Below are 17,551 nucleotides of genomic sequence, written 5' to 3' on the forward strand. Positions count from 1 at the left end.
CCGCGACCCAAATATTTACTCTTTTAAATCATTTTGTCATTTACTCACTTTTTGAGTTTTGATATATTTCACTCTGAATTGAATGTGAAAATATTAGAAAGAAGATAAATAGACAGCTCGTCTTTCTTTTGAATGTAACAACACGCATTCTGCGCAACCAGTGTACTCTGATTCAAAAACAAATGACTGTTATGAGTGGTTATTTTTAGTGAATCACTCATGAATCAATCTAAACGGTTACTGAATTAATCTGACACAATCAGCGAAATTGTAAGTTACTTTTGGGTCTTGTATTTCCAAACATGTCCTCCTCAAAAGTATTACAAATCGTTAATAAATCCTTTTTAATAATTCCTATTAGTATTTGATGACAGATATGAAGTTTTACTGACTGATCTGACCCAAGAATAGCTGTAAAGCTCTGTATTCGATTTAGTTTGGTTTGTGTTGTGTTCAAGTCCTCTGCGGAAGCCTAAGGTGTCTCAGTCCATGCCTTTTCATAGTCCTTACTGTCAAGTGTTATTGAGTTGAATGTTGTGCTGTAAACAAGGTCAGCAAGGCTGCATTTGGATGCACAGGATGGAGCTGTCATTTATATAGGTGTTACGCTTGAGAATGTGGTCAGAAAGTAAGAGACTCAATGTTAGGCACAGGAAGATATCGAGCTGTAAGGGGAAGTGAGGTCAGACGCTTGTAGATGGCCTTTACATATTGTGCAGTTTGAATGGAGCCTTGAAGTCAATCAGCTGAAGGGGGATATTAAATTATGAAAATGATCTGATTATTGACTTTAGCTCTTCCCTGTTGTCTTTTTCACACTAATAAAAATGCTAACTCCTGGCACATTCCGTCCCGAGAGTGTCCTTAGCACAGTGGGTAGTGCTGATCTCAGCTGTCTTACAAATACATTTTTCTAGCATTGTGTTGACAGGACTGAATATATTAATAAAGTAAATAATTGACACAACCCTTTAAAGGTGGTTTGTCTAATTTTTATGATACTTTCCTCTCTTAAATGATGGTGGACACTTTTATGGCGGGCTTTTTTATTTTGAACATGATTGATTGACTTTCCACAGACTTAATTTTTTTTCTTTCAGATGCTAATCTAAAATCAGTTTTACAGTTTTTCTGACATGGATCAAGGCAGGATATTGACTTGGCAAACCGGTTCTAGATCAGCAAAATGCAGGGCATCTTGCGGCCCGGACGAGCTGCTTTTCACGCTCTGAGACAGCGGAAAATTGCTTCCAGTGATTCCACACCCCCTTTCCTCTCATCTGTTGTTTTGCGTGACATTATCTGGGAAGCTGTTGTGTAATTACCAAGTTTGCAGCTAACGCAACATCTGTCACATTTGTTAAGTAAATTTACATTTCTCCTTTTTAACACAGAACATGTCTGTTAACTTTTTTCAAAAATATTTTAGGTTACAAATTATGTAAGTATAAAATTTTATTTTGTTTTATTTTATTTATTTTATTAAATTTTTTAAAGTCTACAGGCATGACGCAAGACATTTAGATTAATGAGGACAATTCAGTCAGAGGGAGTTCGGGTCTCTAGGGATCAGGAGGAGCTCTTTTTACAAGCCAGCTAGTTAGTCCTACAGCTGCGGTACTCCATTGAGATGTGACCGACACACATAGACACTAGCGGAAGAAATAGAGACAATATTAAAACCAGATGCACAATAGTTACACCTCCACATCCACATGCAGCTGTCTTTTGAGAACGAGTCATTTGGGACTGTTTAATCTAACGCACACCTACGTACAATCTCACACACCTACAGCCTGTCCCGTGCATAGGAGCGCTCACACACATTTACAATAGCTAATGCTCACTTTCAGAAACAAATTGTTCTCCGCCCATGTACACCTGGCTGTCAGGTGGAATGTCAGATGAAGACATTTGTATTCATTTAGGCAATGAGAAAAGCTCTATTATGAGTGAGGTGAATGAGGGAGGCAGCATTTGACAGCTCGGGGTAATGACTACCCTCAGCCCTCTTTTCTAGCGACAGCACCGTAGACAGCTTCATTACATTACCCCATGTCTCAAATCATCGTCTGATATGCCACATTGTAATAAAGATGAATATCTCCCTATTTAAATTTTGCCTCATAATAAATTGTACATAGATAGAGCTGTAGGCTGCGATGGCAGCTGTTTTTGCTTTTCTTTAGCGTCTTTTTTGCTTCTTTTAGATCCAACAAAGGCACTGGGCTGTCAAGAGCGTTGGTTTTGAGGTATGACTATTTAAGTGGTTATGTTTCTGCATTGAAGGCAATGAATGAGTGGTGATATGAATAGATCGACTTGTTTGAACAACTTCATATTGAAATGCAAACCAAATTATGCATGTAGGAACCGGACGTTTTGGTTTGGGAACTAAAGACCGGTTGTTATTCTTGGTGATTAAATTTTTGCTCTTTGAGGAAGGAATGTGGGTGTTTGTGTGTGTGTGTGAGGGCCAGACGTTTGAATGAGTTCACTCCCTGTTGCTGCCTTCAAACACTTTCCTAGCCAAGAAAGTGCTCCATTTGATGTTTATAAATGTGGTACTATCTCAGATCTCTACGCACCAGGGAAAACTGTCTTTTTTTTTTTAGTGGAGAACGCTGTTAAATCTGAACTTTGCACTCCCTGCGGTCCTTGTCTTTCTGCTGTTGACTAGTCAGACATGGCCTGTCAAATCTCTGCCCTTTTTTAAAGTTCTCAAATTTTATAGGAATATTCTGGGTTCAAGCTTTGTCGCAAAAATTATTTCAGCTTCTTTATTAGTTTAAAAAAAATGAATAGGCTAGATGTTGCTTTTGCAGTAAAGCACTGGGGCAAGGCAATGTGCTGAAATGAACGTTAAAGACACATATATCCACAACACTAAAACAACCACAACTGGAAAAAGAAAAAAACAAATGTGGTCAGTTTTTTTTGAATGGCTTGTCAACTGCTCATCCAATCCCTAATGGTTGATGTCGATGTGTTGGAGAAATCAGGTTGGGAGATGAAGTGTTCAGGCTGAATAGACCCGTCTCCTCGCCCCTCCTCCCTTTGGCACCAAGACCCCAAACAGACCACAGAGGAATCTCAAACATCCTGAACACAACCAGATGTGTAACCTCAACCCCCAGCCCTCGTCTTCCTTCCCTCCATCTCTCTCCTTCCTCTCAAGTGAGTCTGTTCGTCTTATTTGTGGCCTGACCTTACAATTCTGGGCCTCTTATGAAAACAAACCATAGAGTAGTAGTGATGCTTGCAGGTCACTGGTGCTTTAAGGCATTGCACTGCATTGAGATTTGATGTGACCTCTGGTCATACTCTTTGGACTTTCTGAATCTTTGCTGTGTTCAGTATTACCACTGTGCTCCGTCTTTTTTTGCCCTTTCTTTTTCTTTTCTCTCTTTTCGGATTCTAAGCACATTTCATGGATCTTTGATCGATGAGCAGGCCCAGGAAGATTCTATGGATATTACTTTTTGCATTTTATGTGCTTTTTAGGTGTAAAGCTGCAAAACAATGCAGAATAAATATAGTAAATTGTGTTAAACGGAGTTTAAAGTACTACATTCTTATTGGTAGGTTGGTAATCAAATGTAGTAGTCAAAATTACATCAGTGGTAATCACACCATTTTATTAATTCTATTAACAACTATATACAAACAATCCAGAAAGGGGCCTAATAAAATAGTCAAAATAGTCTTGGAGGACCAAAGTCATTGACCGAAACAGTGATGTTTCATTAGTACTTTTCAAATTACATTTTGACTATATCAGTGTGTAATTCATGCATACAATGTGAATAAGTTATAACAAGCAAATGTAAGCAGTGTAAACCCATTTCACTGTGACCAAAAGTAATGCTAGAATAGTAATATCTAGTTGGCTGAAATAATGAGGTGACTCGTTGTTAAAGAACATTACTGTCAAAGAACTATTACTGGTTTGATTTATCACTTGAAGACACAACACCCTGAATAGCATAAAGAGTTCAATTACCCAAATTGAATTACCAAAAGTTTATTATGGGGTTTGATAAAAACACATTATTTTGGTGCATTACTACCAAGTGTAAATATTTATTGTGTAAATATTTACTGTTGGCTGCATGTTTTTGGTGGTACCTTCCGGTAGGGCTTGGCAAATATGAATGAAACAAATGAAAGCACATGATATCAAGCAAAACCAAGCAAAACAAATGAAAGCACATGATATCAAGCAAAACCAAGCAAAACAAATGAAAGCAAATAAAACAAGGCGAAACCAACAAAAACTGACTAAATAAAATTTAATTAAACAAACGAAACAGGTCAAACCAAAAAAGTGAAACAAAGATAGACAAAATGAAATATAACGTATCCGAATGAAAAAACAAAACCAGATTAAACCATACAAAAAAGAAAACAAAACTAAATTAATTGAATGAAGACCAGTGAAACCAAACAAAGTAAACAAAAACAAATGAAAACAAAGCAAATTAAAGCTGCAAGCAGCGATGAAAGGGCCCTCGCACCCGGGCTCACCGCCATCACGTGGCCATAGGAAAACAGTGAATGGTGGACAATATGCTTTTAAAGTGGTAAATATAGGAGCAATATGTCAGTCATTTATATATGCCAAATTTCCTGTAGCCAACAGGTTGCGCTATAATTATAACTGAATATTGGCATGTAGATGTCTTCAGGCAAGGACACTTACCAAACATGTGAAGTTTGGGGCAGATCGGACATAGCATATTAAAGTTAGTGTGCTATGCACTATGATTATAACTGAATATTGCCTTGAGACATGATCAGGCCAGGACTTTTTTCAAACGTGATGTTTGGGGTAGATCGGACATTGCATGTTTAAGTTAGTGTGAAACAAGTAATTTCCTGTCACCAGCAGGTGGCGCTATAATTATAACTGAATATTGGCCTTTAGATGTGTTCATGTCAGTACTCTTATAAAACGTGAAGTTTGGGGCAGATTAGGTATTGTATGCATGAGTTGAAACATCTGAAACATCAGGCCTGAAAATGACAAAAACTGCAGAAAAATCATACAGGCAATTCAAAATAACGCACTTCCTGTTGGGTTTCGGATTTCGTACCAGGATACTTTTTTGTAGGTAATGGTGCATTACAAGTGTGTACCGATTTTCGTGCATGTACGTGAAACGTAACTCGAGGCGCACTCTGTTGAAATCTAGATTATAGGTGGCGCTATCGAGCCATTTTGCCACACGCACTTCTGAAACCCAAATCAGATGTAAATTTTCACCAGTTCTGATGCGTGTGCAAAGTTTCATGAGTTTTGGAGCATGTTTAGGCCCTCAAAAATGCGATTCACTTTGGAGAAGATGCGGAAGAGTAATAATAAACGCAGCAATTCCAATAGGGTCCTCGCACCATCTGTGGTCGGGCCCTAATGAAATTAGGTGAAACCAAATGAGACCTAACAAAACTGAACGGAACCAATCAAAAGCAGACGAAACCAACCCCCCCAAAATACAAAAGCAAACATACCAGACAAAACCGAATGAAAGGAAACGAATTAAACAAAACCAAATGAAATCAAACAAAACTAAATGAACTGATCAAATCTGAAAGAAACAAAAGCAAACGAAACTGGACGAAGCCAAATTGAACCAAACAAAACCAAAACAAAGGTCTTAAGTCTGAGAATGAAGGTTTAAAGCTGGCATAATACCCTGTCTATAATCTCTCTTTCTTTAATGTTTTTATTATAGTTTTTTTTCAACAGTTCACCTAGTTCTTTATCCTTTTTTCATTTTCTCTCTCCCTCTAAAAAGTCAAATCTTTGTAAGGTTAGTTTTCTGTAATTTGTAGGGTTTTGTAGAAGCCATGTGGTCATTGCACTCTCTCACTCCTCAACGGGGCCAAGACGCATTATGCTGCGGATCATTTCTGCACTTCCTGTCCTCTCAGGCATGACAGGCTTTTTCCTCTGAACATCCAGCTCACCAAAACCTTGACCTATTGATTTTAAAGCATCTCAAAAGGGCCTCACACAAACTAACTCTGAGTGCAGGAGAGAATTCTGGGTAGGAGAAGGGCGGATTCAGGTTGCTGCTGTTGATGTGATGTCAACATGGAGTCAGAAACTGACCTACCTCCCCAGCTGTCCGACACAGACCTGCTCATTTAACTGGTGATTTAAAAAAGTCGAATAGAGAAAAGTGGGAAAGAGAAAAATTTAATTCAAACTTGAAAATGTGTGGTTTTAGGATTTTGACAGTGTAAATGTAAATTGAAAAGTTAAATGAATAAGAATATATGAATAAGAGAATATATTAATTTATAATATATTACTTTTTATAAATTTTACATCAATATTAAATTATTTTACATAAATTTTTTTTTAATATTTATATTTGTATGTATGTATGTATGTATACAATTTCATAATTTGAAAATTAAATATAATTATATTATAATCAGTAAATTAAAAAAATCAAGCATTATGATGTTAAATAAATAATGCTATATTACATTACATTATATTATAGCAAAACCGAAGCATTTTCATTAGTGGTCTCAGATGTTGGTTTCACACCCCACTATATATTGGCTCTCAGAAGTGAGTCTGTGTCATTGTCATACTCCTCAACATTTCCAGTATGTCTGTTATGGAGCTCTTTTGCTCTCTCGCTTTCACTCAAGTTCTTTCATGTTTGGAACATGAAAGTGAAGTCAAAATTAATTGGGTTAGGGGCTGACCGCCGTGGCTGGTGTTGCGTGACAAGGCTGACTGACTGTCGTCGTACTGAGGCAATCTCCAGAACTTTTTAAAATATGCAAATATGCAAAGGTTTTCCCAATGTTATGTTTATATTTAATGCCTTAACTTCACATTTACTTTAAGATTGTTAGATTGTATAGTAAATATCAGTATAGTATGCTATCAAATACATTTAAGATCTCTAATTTAAACCCCCAAGACCTCTTTGAACTTTTGTTGTAGATCTGAACTATTGTTCTTGGAGTTGAGACCCACGTAATGGTGAATTTTCCTTTCTATCATCTCTCTTTCTCTGTGACAAGGTAGGCCCTATGTGTGAACATTTCCGTGTGTCAGTGACTCTGCTTGGCATAAGAGCCTCTGTCATGTCCAGCAGAATATAATGGCATCAAGACTTGTTGTTTACCGTGGTTAAGAGGGTTTGTAAATGTGGGTGTATTTGTAGTACTTGTTTGTGAATGTAAAGTACTCTTTACACCTCTTCATTCACCCCCACCCATGCACATCGACATTAGCCTCTTGTATAATTATGCAAAAAGCTGCTTAAAAAGGTCATTAGCGAAGTTAATAATAATAAGGTGCTTTACTTGATATTTTTTTTATGTCCTTTTGTGTGGGATTTCTCTCAAAACCTATTTAGACAGCGTTTTAGGATACTTATGACACACAAGCTCATGCTTTATAAGATTTTTTAACAATTCAGTGGCAGTATTATATGTATCCTTGGCATATTAGAAAATCCCAGTATGCTTTGCAACACACATAGAAAACTGTTGTTAGCTTAGCAAAATGCTAACAGTAAACAAATGGAATCAACTGTGAATTGAATCACTTTTGCGCTTCGTGAAAGGCATTGTGTGTATTTATGTAGCATGCGGAGTTGTTGCCAATGTCAAGTGTGTTGAAATCAGTCAAGTATAAGGAACATTTCATTTAGCGTGCCGCCGTACAAGGTTGTCGTACCTATGTAGGCAGTAAACAGCGAGGTGGCTCATTAGTTTGTACTTACACAGCAAGAAAAGTGTGGTCTAATTAAAATGTCCATCTAAGAGTCAAATTCATCCTTGCGATTTTCTAAAGTGTCAGTAATTATAATTATGCCTGTAATCAAGAGACAAAGCCTTCCCCTTCAGGAAACAAGCAGTCACACCCTTCATTAGAAAAGAGTGTAATATGTGTAATATTCATGGAAATCTTGAGGGCATTTTATATGGTATTTCCCACCTTTCTTGTGTACAGTCATTTTCCAGACACGCAAAGGAAAATGCTAGCACAACTTTGCCGCTAATGCTTCAGTTTTGTGTTATCGAGTGTCTAAATGAGCTGGTTACCATATTGAATTTTGTGTTGCAGTTTAAATTACGTGTATATAAACAAAACTGGCATTAATTTCTTTATTAAATTCCAAATTCCAAAAATGACATCGCTCACTGCTCATTCTGCATTGAAATATTTTACATATCTCCTCCATCCCAAAGTGGGCTTTTTTTTTTATTCTAGGACCACATTCAGGATGACTTTAGATCAACTTCTCAATTTATTCCTCACCAACTTCTAGGTATGAGGTGAGTGCTACACTCCAGGCAGGAAATGAAGACAAGGATCATTTCCTTTCTGTGATAAAGCATACTGCACACAGAGAGCACATGAGGAGCCACATTTTATTTCCGCGAGTGTCTGCTGAACTCATTTAAGGCCCCAGGCCGTTGGATTGTTTTTTTGTCAGGTACCACATCTCCTCGTTGTGCCTCACTCAATTCAAATGTATTACATGCCTTTTCCCCCTTGGGACAGGAAATATGACCAGGTAAGGATCCTTTTAAAGGCCGTGGCTTCCAATTCCAGACTCTCTTCAGTGTCTGACCTAAAATAGGGTTAGGCCAAGCGTTATTATGCTCCAGTCTGGCCCAATAAACCCCAAAATGTCTCTAAGGAGCATCAGACTTAGTTCTGCCATCAGTTCTCACAGAATCCAGGTCAGTTAATATGCAGAGCAGAGGGCTGGACTTCCTGGAAGCCTCTGTTCAGTTGCCTGAGGCTTTTCCTCCAGCTAGAGTTATTCAAGTATCTAGTACACGGTCCATGGAATACTCTAAGAGAATGTGGGTCCGTAGCAGAGCTTGTCTTTACGGTATGGGGGTGCAAATGGGAAGACTTGCTGCTTTATTTTATTTTATTGTATTGTACATTTCTTCTTCTTATTATTATTATAGTTATATTTTAAAATATGTATACTTATCCAAATAAAATGACTCAATAAAATCCTATTCTTTGTTTTGTTAGCTGTGGGTTTATGACTTTGCTAAAATTCCACTATAGATGGATATTAGTGAAGTGAAGTGACATACTACCAAGTATGGTGACCCATACTCGGAATTCGTGCTCTGCATTTAACCCATCCAACGTGCACACACACAGCAGTGAACACACACACACCGTGAACACACACCCGGAGCAGTGTGTGGGTGTGTGCTTTTGTGGGTGCTTTAGATGTGATCTGAGTATTGTTACTTATTATGTTGAATATGTAGCAAAAATAACTTTTGGGATATGAAATTGCTAACATTGTGATTTATAAAAATATTTTTATGTGGACTGATCATATATGACCTGCTAGGGATGAATTGTTGTATGTGGGATCTTTCTTTTTATGCTTTAGTTGAGTTCTGCCACGGTGCGTCTCGGGTAAAGGTGCTAATGATTACCAGTTTCTATATTTAAGGTGGATTATTCTACGTTTGCTTTGTTCTGTTTGTCAACCGAAAAAAGGTGGATGAGGGTGTTCTCTGCAAATATCAAAGATTTATAGCGCTTCAGAGTAAACAAAGAGTTTCTGCCTGCTCTGTGTAAATGATCGTAATGATAAAGGCTTTTTTTTTCTGCACCACAGGAAAGCTCAGAGGGCATTACCACACTAGACATGATCATTCACCAAACTTGGTCTAAAATAGAGCTGGCGAGAAAATAGTGCCACCTGTAAACCTTATTTTTTTGTGGCAGATGGAAGAGAACATAGTTTGTGGGAAAAGGGTAGCGAGCCCTTCTGCTGCCTATTGGCCATCTGTGTGTGTGTGTTTCTAGAGCATATGGCCTTACGCAGTAGACATTTCTGGAAAGTCATGCAGAGATCTGGTGAAACGGCAGAGTGATTTTGTTAGACGTTAATAGTTCAATGTGAAATCCATTACAGGCCGTGTTATTTTAGTTCATGGGGCTGTTCCGAATATTTACTTTGTAAACGAAAAGGTCAGAGTTTGTATAACTTAATGTCACATTTTTTTCCTGATTGATTTGTTTTTTTTACTTTCTTGACTTTGTACTGGCAGCCCATTTCATATTTAAAACTAAACAGCCCACAAAAATGACAGAAATGTTCTCATGGCCACCCTAACTTGTTTACATACTCTACTCGGATATAGATCAGATTTTCCAAGCAAAATGACTAGGTCAAGGGTCTCAAGGGCTGGAATGCATTACGATTTTTCATCTCTAGGCCATTTTTGATGTTCAAGATCAGTTTAGATGGCCAAGTAAACTGTCTAGTCAGAGTTTTGATCTAAAGCTGATCTGCAAACAGCATTTCAGAGTCTTAACTGCCCGAGGGAGGTTCATGTTAGCATATGATATGATTAAATATTATTTGATGCCTCTGAAAATATGACATTGCAGGTCACATTCATTTATGAACAATTTAATTCACTTAAATATGAACACGGACAGAAATACGTCACTGTCAGGAACTGTTTTAAGCAGTGGAAGTAAAAATGAGTTCAGTCTAATGTTAACATGCTGCCTATGTTTTTTCACCCCAGAAATAACTGATTGACAAGCACTAGAAACATATCTGTTCTGTCGATGTACAAATAAACATGTTTAAAAACTGCTTCCGAATGCCAGTTTGTTTTAGCTAGTAGTCTAAACATACCTACTCTCAAATTTCACTCAATCACTCCCACAAATGATTCTTTTCCAGCTCATTTCAAAGATAAATTGAGTACCTGATGATGGAACAGAGTTTTTACGAGTTGTTGTGTTTCCTTCTACTCTGCATACCTGTCAAGCAAGACCGAACGTGTGTGCTGGATCCTGATCAGAATCTCGAAATGAAACTCTCCAATGAAAATAAAACACAGGAAATGAAAACACATCTGCTTCAAATTCCCACATCTACCAGACTTAACGGATCAGTTCACCCCCCAAAAAATGAAAATTCAGTCATTATTCACCCTTGTGCTGTTCCAAACCCATGTTTTTTTTTTTTTTTTTCAGTGGAACACAAAAAAGAGATGTTTTGAAAAATGTTCACGTAGACCTTTTTTAATACAATGTCAGGTTTTGTGGTCTGTTAACCTTCATCTGTAATTCTGTGTCAAAGTCTCCTGAGGACAGTAGATTGTCAGAGCATCAACCCAGCTTTCTGGAAGTTGTTGGTGATTTTACAGACACGTCTTTTAGGATTCATTTTCACAGCTTTTATGATTTGTCTGTCATCAACTACTGTTGTTTTCTCAGCCGATCAGGTTGTTGTTGGTTGTTGGTGTCGCTGGTGGTTTCCAAACTCTTGATTTCTCCATGCCCTTTGTTTTTGCTATAGCTCTAACTGAATTCCTCTTTTCTTTTAGCATCCAAATTGCTTGCTTTTCTCTCAAAGTCAGCTCCCTCATCTTCATCCTGGTTTGTGTGTCATCATTGAATGCAAGATTCAGAATGCAGAAGTATTGGATATAACTGATACAACACATTCCCTGCTTTTATATTCTGAAGAATTAATGCAACAGGACACAGCTGATCACTTAGAAAGACCTGTGAGGCAACTGTTCCAATACTTATGCTCACATCAGATACGGGGATGAAACTCTGAAAGTGCTGATCTTCTTAGCTGGTAAAACATCTATGTGTTGAATCACCCAATAATAAAATGTGACATTCTGTAGTTTTGTCTCATATTCATCTTTTAATCATATTTGTAAATGTCTTGACTCCACAGCCAACAGAGCAATTTTGTCTTTACTGCTCCAATACTTTTGGAGGGCACTGTATTTAATGTACACAGTGAAGAATATGCAGTGTTTTTATACATTTTATTACTTTATACAATGTATTCAGCATTTCTTATTTATTTTTTCTGCTATTTTTTTTGTCCTATTGCTTGTAATCAGTTTCTTATTCTTTTTTTAATCGTTGGCTATTTTCTTGTCTTCAGTGAGCTTGAGTTTTATTATTATTATTAATTAGGCTAGTATTACTTTTTAATAGAATTTAAATTTGTTATGCTATCAAAAATTTATATCATAAAGACCTTATTTAAAGCAAAAATAACTATTTTGTGATGTATATCGTTAACATGAAATAAAATTTATCTCTCCGTGATATAAGATTTTGGTCGGTTGCCCTTAGCGACAGATATGACTCATTTGCTGTATTTAAAGTCTTCTGATGCAATATGATTACAATATGGTTTCATTTAGTCTTCCAATAAAAGGAGGGTGAATGAGTAATGAAAGAATTTCTCTACAACACGTTTTTAATACAGCCCTTTTGTGCCAGGGAAAGGTGCCAGTTGACATTTTCTCTTTTAAATTTATTTTCTTTTTTTTTAACAAGCGCGGTGAGGAGAACATGTGTTTAACAGATAGTATGCGGTGTGCCGTTGCATGACAGCAGAGCAGAGATGGTGGTTAGCGTGTGCTATGAGCCATGGTTGGGTGTCACCGCTTAAACAAAAGCAAAGACGCCTCACCTAGTCAACCCGTGTGAAGCGCTGTCAGCTGCCATTTCACGAGAAATGGATAGTGAAATGTTTTTTTGCAGCCCTATAATTCCTTTTTACACACATGCGCGCACACTCTTACTAACTCCTCTCTCGCTCAATTTTCAGTTTGTCTGTCTCTCATATTAAATTAAATTGCTTTCTCTGCTGTGAAGCATTTCCATGTGTACCATCAAGCATTTTATTTTCAGAATTGCTTTCTGAATGCCCTCCAAAAATGCACACACGCTCACACTATTCCTTATCCTCATCTTCACACAATTGATATTGAAAAGTGGAATTTGACTGCGTTTGATTGTGTCGGTTACTCTCTCCGCACTGGTCCCAGGTCTCAGGCTCCTTGTCCTCTCGTGTTAAACCGTGTCGTCTCGCTCAGGCGCTAGAGTCGCAAGGTTCTGGGTTGTTGTTGCCATGGGAGCAGGTTCCCGAGCGATGCTGCCAGCTCTTTCCAGCTTCGAGTTTTGCAGTGGGTGTGTGAGAAAGCGGGCATCTTTGGAGCCTGACCCAGTCTCTCTCTCTCTTCTCTTTTAGTCTCAGATGGCATGTCTTGATATGAGTCTTTAATGCCCCAGTTCCCGTATGCCACCAGTTTACTTTTCCATTTTGCCATGGGAGTTGTGCCCTCACATATTTGCATACAGAAACCACACTCAATGGATCAACAGTGCTTATTATTGATGTTTGTGTCGGGGAGGTTGCTTAGTCAGTAGAATGTTGTTTTATGGTGCGTTTGTTTCTGAGAATAAACATCAGACTATTCCTTCCAGTAAAAGACTTGCTGGTACGCCATACACTGCAAAAAATAATTCAATATCTAAAAACTATTTCTAAATATGTAGTATTTAAATATCATTATATTATATACTGTAATTATGTAATATTTTTTTTTTTGTTTGTTTTAGTGAAAACTGACTACGCTACCGTTCAAAAGTATGGCTCACCAAGGCTGCATTTATTTGATTAAAAATACAGTAAACGGTAATATTTGAAATATTATTGAAATATAAAATTACTGTTTTAATGTTAAAATGTAAGTCATTCCTGTGGTGGAAAACCTGAATTTTCAGTATCATTTTAATATGCTGATTTCATTAAGAAACATTTCTTCTTATTATTAATATTAATGTTGAAAACAGTTGTGCTGCTTAACAGTTTGTGTAAAAAATTAGTTAGAAGTTTAGAGTTAGAAGTTAAAAAGAACAGCATTTATTTGAAATACAAATTCTCAATTCTCACTATTAACTAGTTGCTTATTAGCATGCCTATTATTAACATATTGGCTGTTTATTAATACTTATAAAGCATATATTCTGCGTGACCATATTGTACATCCCTAATCCCACCCAATACCTAAACCTAACAACTACCTTACTAACTATTAATAAGCAGCAAATTAGGAGTTTGAGGCAAAAGTGTAGGTTTGTTAATAGCAAGTATGACCAATCATTTCTTAACATTATAAATGTCACTTTTGAGTATTTTAATGCATCTTTGCTGAATAAATGAATTGATTTCTTTCAAAAAAGCCTTAATAATGTTTAATACAATTTATCTTGTTTTAAGAGTGTGTAGGATGTTGTACTTACTGGAAAACAAGACTAAAAGTGCAAAATGATACATCGCTAGCCGTCGGCTGTTACATGCTCAGTCTTGTCCTCGCAGGTTAACAGGGTCTGTGAATGTGTGTGCTGCTCACTGTTATCATGCTCTCACACACACACACACCCACCTGTAAAAACATGGACTCTGAACCATGCGGTAGCTACATGAAGTCTTGCTGCAGTTAAGATCTCATTTATCACTGTGTGTGTGTGTGTGTGTGTTTGTGGCTTAGGGTTTCAATGGCTGGGAGCTATAAGCCCCAGAGATGGAGCGGCTAGTCGAGACAGGAAACACGGAGCTCTGTGATTGTATGTGAGGCTGGTTTTTTGTTCATGGACCTTTGTATTCCTACACTGTTACATGTGAGAGAGACTGAGATTGCATTTTGGTATAATTGGATCTTACACGATGCTACCTGTTTGTCACCAAACATGCCAGTGCCAGTCAATTTCCATAGAAGAAAATGTAATATTTGTCTCCGCACCCTCCCCTTACACCTGCTGGTCTTGACCCAGGAGCTATTATTGATAATGTTCTCACTGTAGTTTTCGAAACAATTCAAAACCAAACTAGATTGCCTCTATTATAATCAAGTGGTACTGGAATAGCTCAATGTGACGCACATTCAGTTAATGGACACACTCGCCTATTTTTGACACGGTGCAGTTACTCCAGCCACTTTAATTTCCCCTTTTGATCTAAAAAAAAAATTATATATTTATCATGAATGATTTTTGTAGATTGAAATATATTATTTAGTAAATGTAAATACACATGCATTTACTTAATAAATTAATGAATTAAATTTTTTATATTTATTCATTTAATTATTATAAAAATATCTCTGTCTGATACATATAAAACATAACATTACATATAAATAACATAAAATTGTTTTATGTTTTTGACTTTTGAACAGTAGTGTAGTCGGTATTTATATCATATGTAAGTGAAAAGATCATTTTGGATGTTTAACAAAATGGAAAGGCGGTAACCGTGTACTCTGAAAGGTCTGAGTTCACTCACAATAGGTCAAAGTCCTGTTTGGAAGAATCTCTGGAATGCCCTGAATGTGAGGGTCTGAAGCTCAAGCACTTGACTTTAATCTTTGACAGTATTGTGCTAATTGTTGATGGTGTCAGTTAACATTACCTCCTGCTGTCCTGGCCATTTTGTCCTCACTCACATGCACCTCTCTGTCAAATCATTGTGGCTGTGTGTGTGTGAGATCACAGACGTGGTGGCTCCATCAGTGCTTCCAGAGTCGACCTTAAATCTATGTTGTGTGTTTTTATGCTTATGTGTGTTTATATAGAGCGTTTGGTGGTCTACAATTGTTTGCAGACTATGTCTCTGTGTGTGTGTGTTCTTGATCATAAAGGTCATCTTGTGGTTCGGTGGTTGCTTCCAGACAGTGCGTTTTGCCTCTTTGTGTGTGTGCATGGTTTCTTCATTACTTCCAGCCGTAAACTTTCCCAGCCGAGTCTCCGAGCCCATCCTGGCTGAAGATCTTTCCCAACATCACATCATGCTCACCCTCATTCAGCACAATTCACCCTCCTCCTCCCTCTGGATCTGGATGGATTGATGCTTGGATGAGGGAACGCCAGCAAAGGATATGCATTTTTAACTTCCGACCCCGATGTTTCTTTCATCTGTCGATCAGTACTGCGCGGTTGCGGTGTGTGTGTGTTTAATGGGTGGTAACTGCAGGTTTTGAAGTTTTTGCCAGTTTTTGGTGGGTTTTTCACTGTTGTGTTGTGCGCCAGGAGCGGACCGACTCTAGCTGCAGGACAGATTACTGAAACAGTCCTCTGCTTCCTTCTAGAAAATATTTTTAGGAACGCTCTGATTCTGGCACGTCACGCCTCCCGAGTTTTGAACAAAATTCTGAATGTTTTGGACAACTTACGCCTAAAAGCTCTGATTACGGACAGCCTTTGTTCCTCCTTTCTGGCTCGCTGGCTCCTAAATGCCTCAATGCTGAGTTTATGGAAAGCCCCTTTTTGGACTGTGCAGTTTGTTGATAAAAGTTTTTGTGTGTTTTGTCTGCATGCATGGAAAAGATCATGCAGATTGGCTGGAGAAAAAAAGAATGACTTGCCTTTTAGCCATGAACCTGTGATTTGAGGAGAAAAGTGACAGAAAGAGATCAGAATTCAGAAACACGACTACACACATCTGCTTCTCATTGCTCAGTCCACAAAGGAGCCAATAATGATGGTGACTGGCAACATACACGCACTGAAACACACTGAATGAGAACATACATACATTGGGGCAGCAGTGAAATGGAGCATGACATTTCAAGCCCACCTCTCTGCCTACACCCAAATCCCTGTGACCCCTGACACTGAGCCTCTGAAATCATCAAACAGCCCTGTGCAGTCTCGGCATATGGGAAAGACATCAGAATGAATGGACACACACACATTCTGATGGGATGATGTTGGCAGACACAGATTATATTCAGAGCAGCGAAAAGAAATGAGAATAGAAATGAGTGGATGTAGTACAATTAAATAATAACACTATTAAAGGGATAGTTCACACAAAAACGTAAATTGTCATTTACTCACTGACATGTTAAACGCGCGCACACGCACACACAGACGCATTTTTTCCATACTATCGAAGTCAGTGGCTACCGTCAACATATATATATATATATATATATTATAAATAAAATTCACAAAGTATATTTCCACAATGGCATAGTAATTTTTTCCTAAGATAAAAGTAACTGGGTGGCACTCAGATATGTTGTCTGCTGTTTCATAAAAAAAAAAAAAAGATTATTAGACATAATACAGTACTCTGTTTACTAGCGTTTGATTCAGGTCATTGTCACAGATTCAGAGTTGGCATATGTGAGCTCATCTTATTAACACAATGATCGCTTTGAGAGAAGCGAGACAGGTGTGTGAGTCCGCATATACGGATAAATGCTCTTCCACTGATGCGTGTAGGAAGTGAGCGCGAGTGTGTAAGTGTGTTTAAGACTCTTGAGGGACTCTTCATCTGTGACGTTAGCACTAATAAAACATGTCTGGCATTTACCCTCATCATGTTGTTCATCTGTAAACCACATTCTCTCTAGGTTAAGTCAGGCTGTTCTGCTCTTGCTGTAGATTACTGTAATTTTCGTAACAGCCTTACACCAATATTTTCCTCACAGATGGCTTGACCACAGAGAGTCTGGTACCAAATTGAGTCAGATAATTCTTCTTTTAGTATCGACTTGGTTCCAGGGCTTTTGACATCCCCAATTCTACCTCATATCGGTTACACTTCGAGCTTTATTAGACTCGCTTTGGCGAAGCCTGTCTCTGTTGTTCTTTTCAGTTTACAACACCCACTGTTACAAAAAATAGGCCATGTCCAATCAAAGTTCCTTGTGCATGTGATTCAACCCACATATAAACACATTC

At 37.8% G+C, this 17,551-nt stretch overlaps 1 protein-coding gene across 2 annotated transcripts in view; it reads left to right on the top strand.

The window, feature by feature from the left end:
- LOC306861326 (plexin-B2-like) overlaps window positions 1–17,551 on the top strand; it is a 110,965-nt gene that overhangs the window by 33,360 nt on the left and 60,054 nt on the right. The gene's annotated exons all lie outside the window — the stretch shown is intronic.

Source organism: Barbus barbus (assembly GCF_936440315.1).
Source record: "Barbus barbus genome assembly, chromosome: 42".
Lineage (NCBI taxonomy): Eukaryota > Metazoa > Chordata > Actinopteri > Cypriniformes > Cyprinidae > Barbus > Barbus barbus.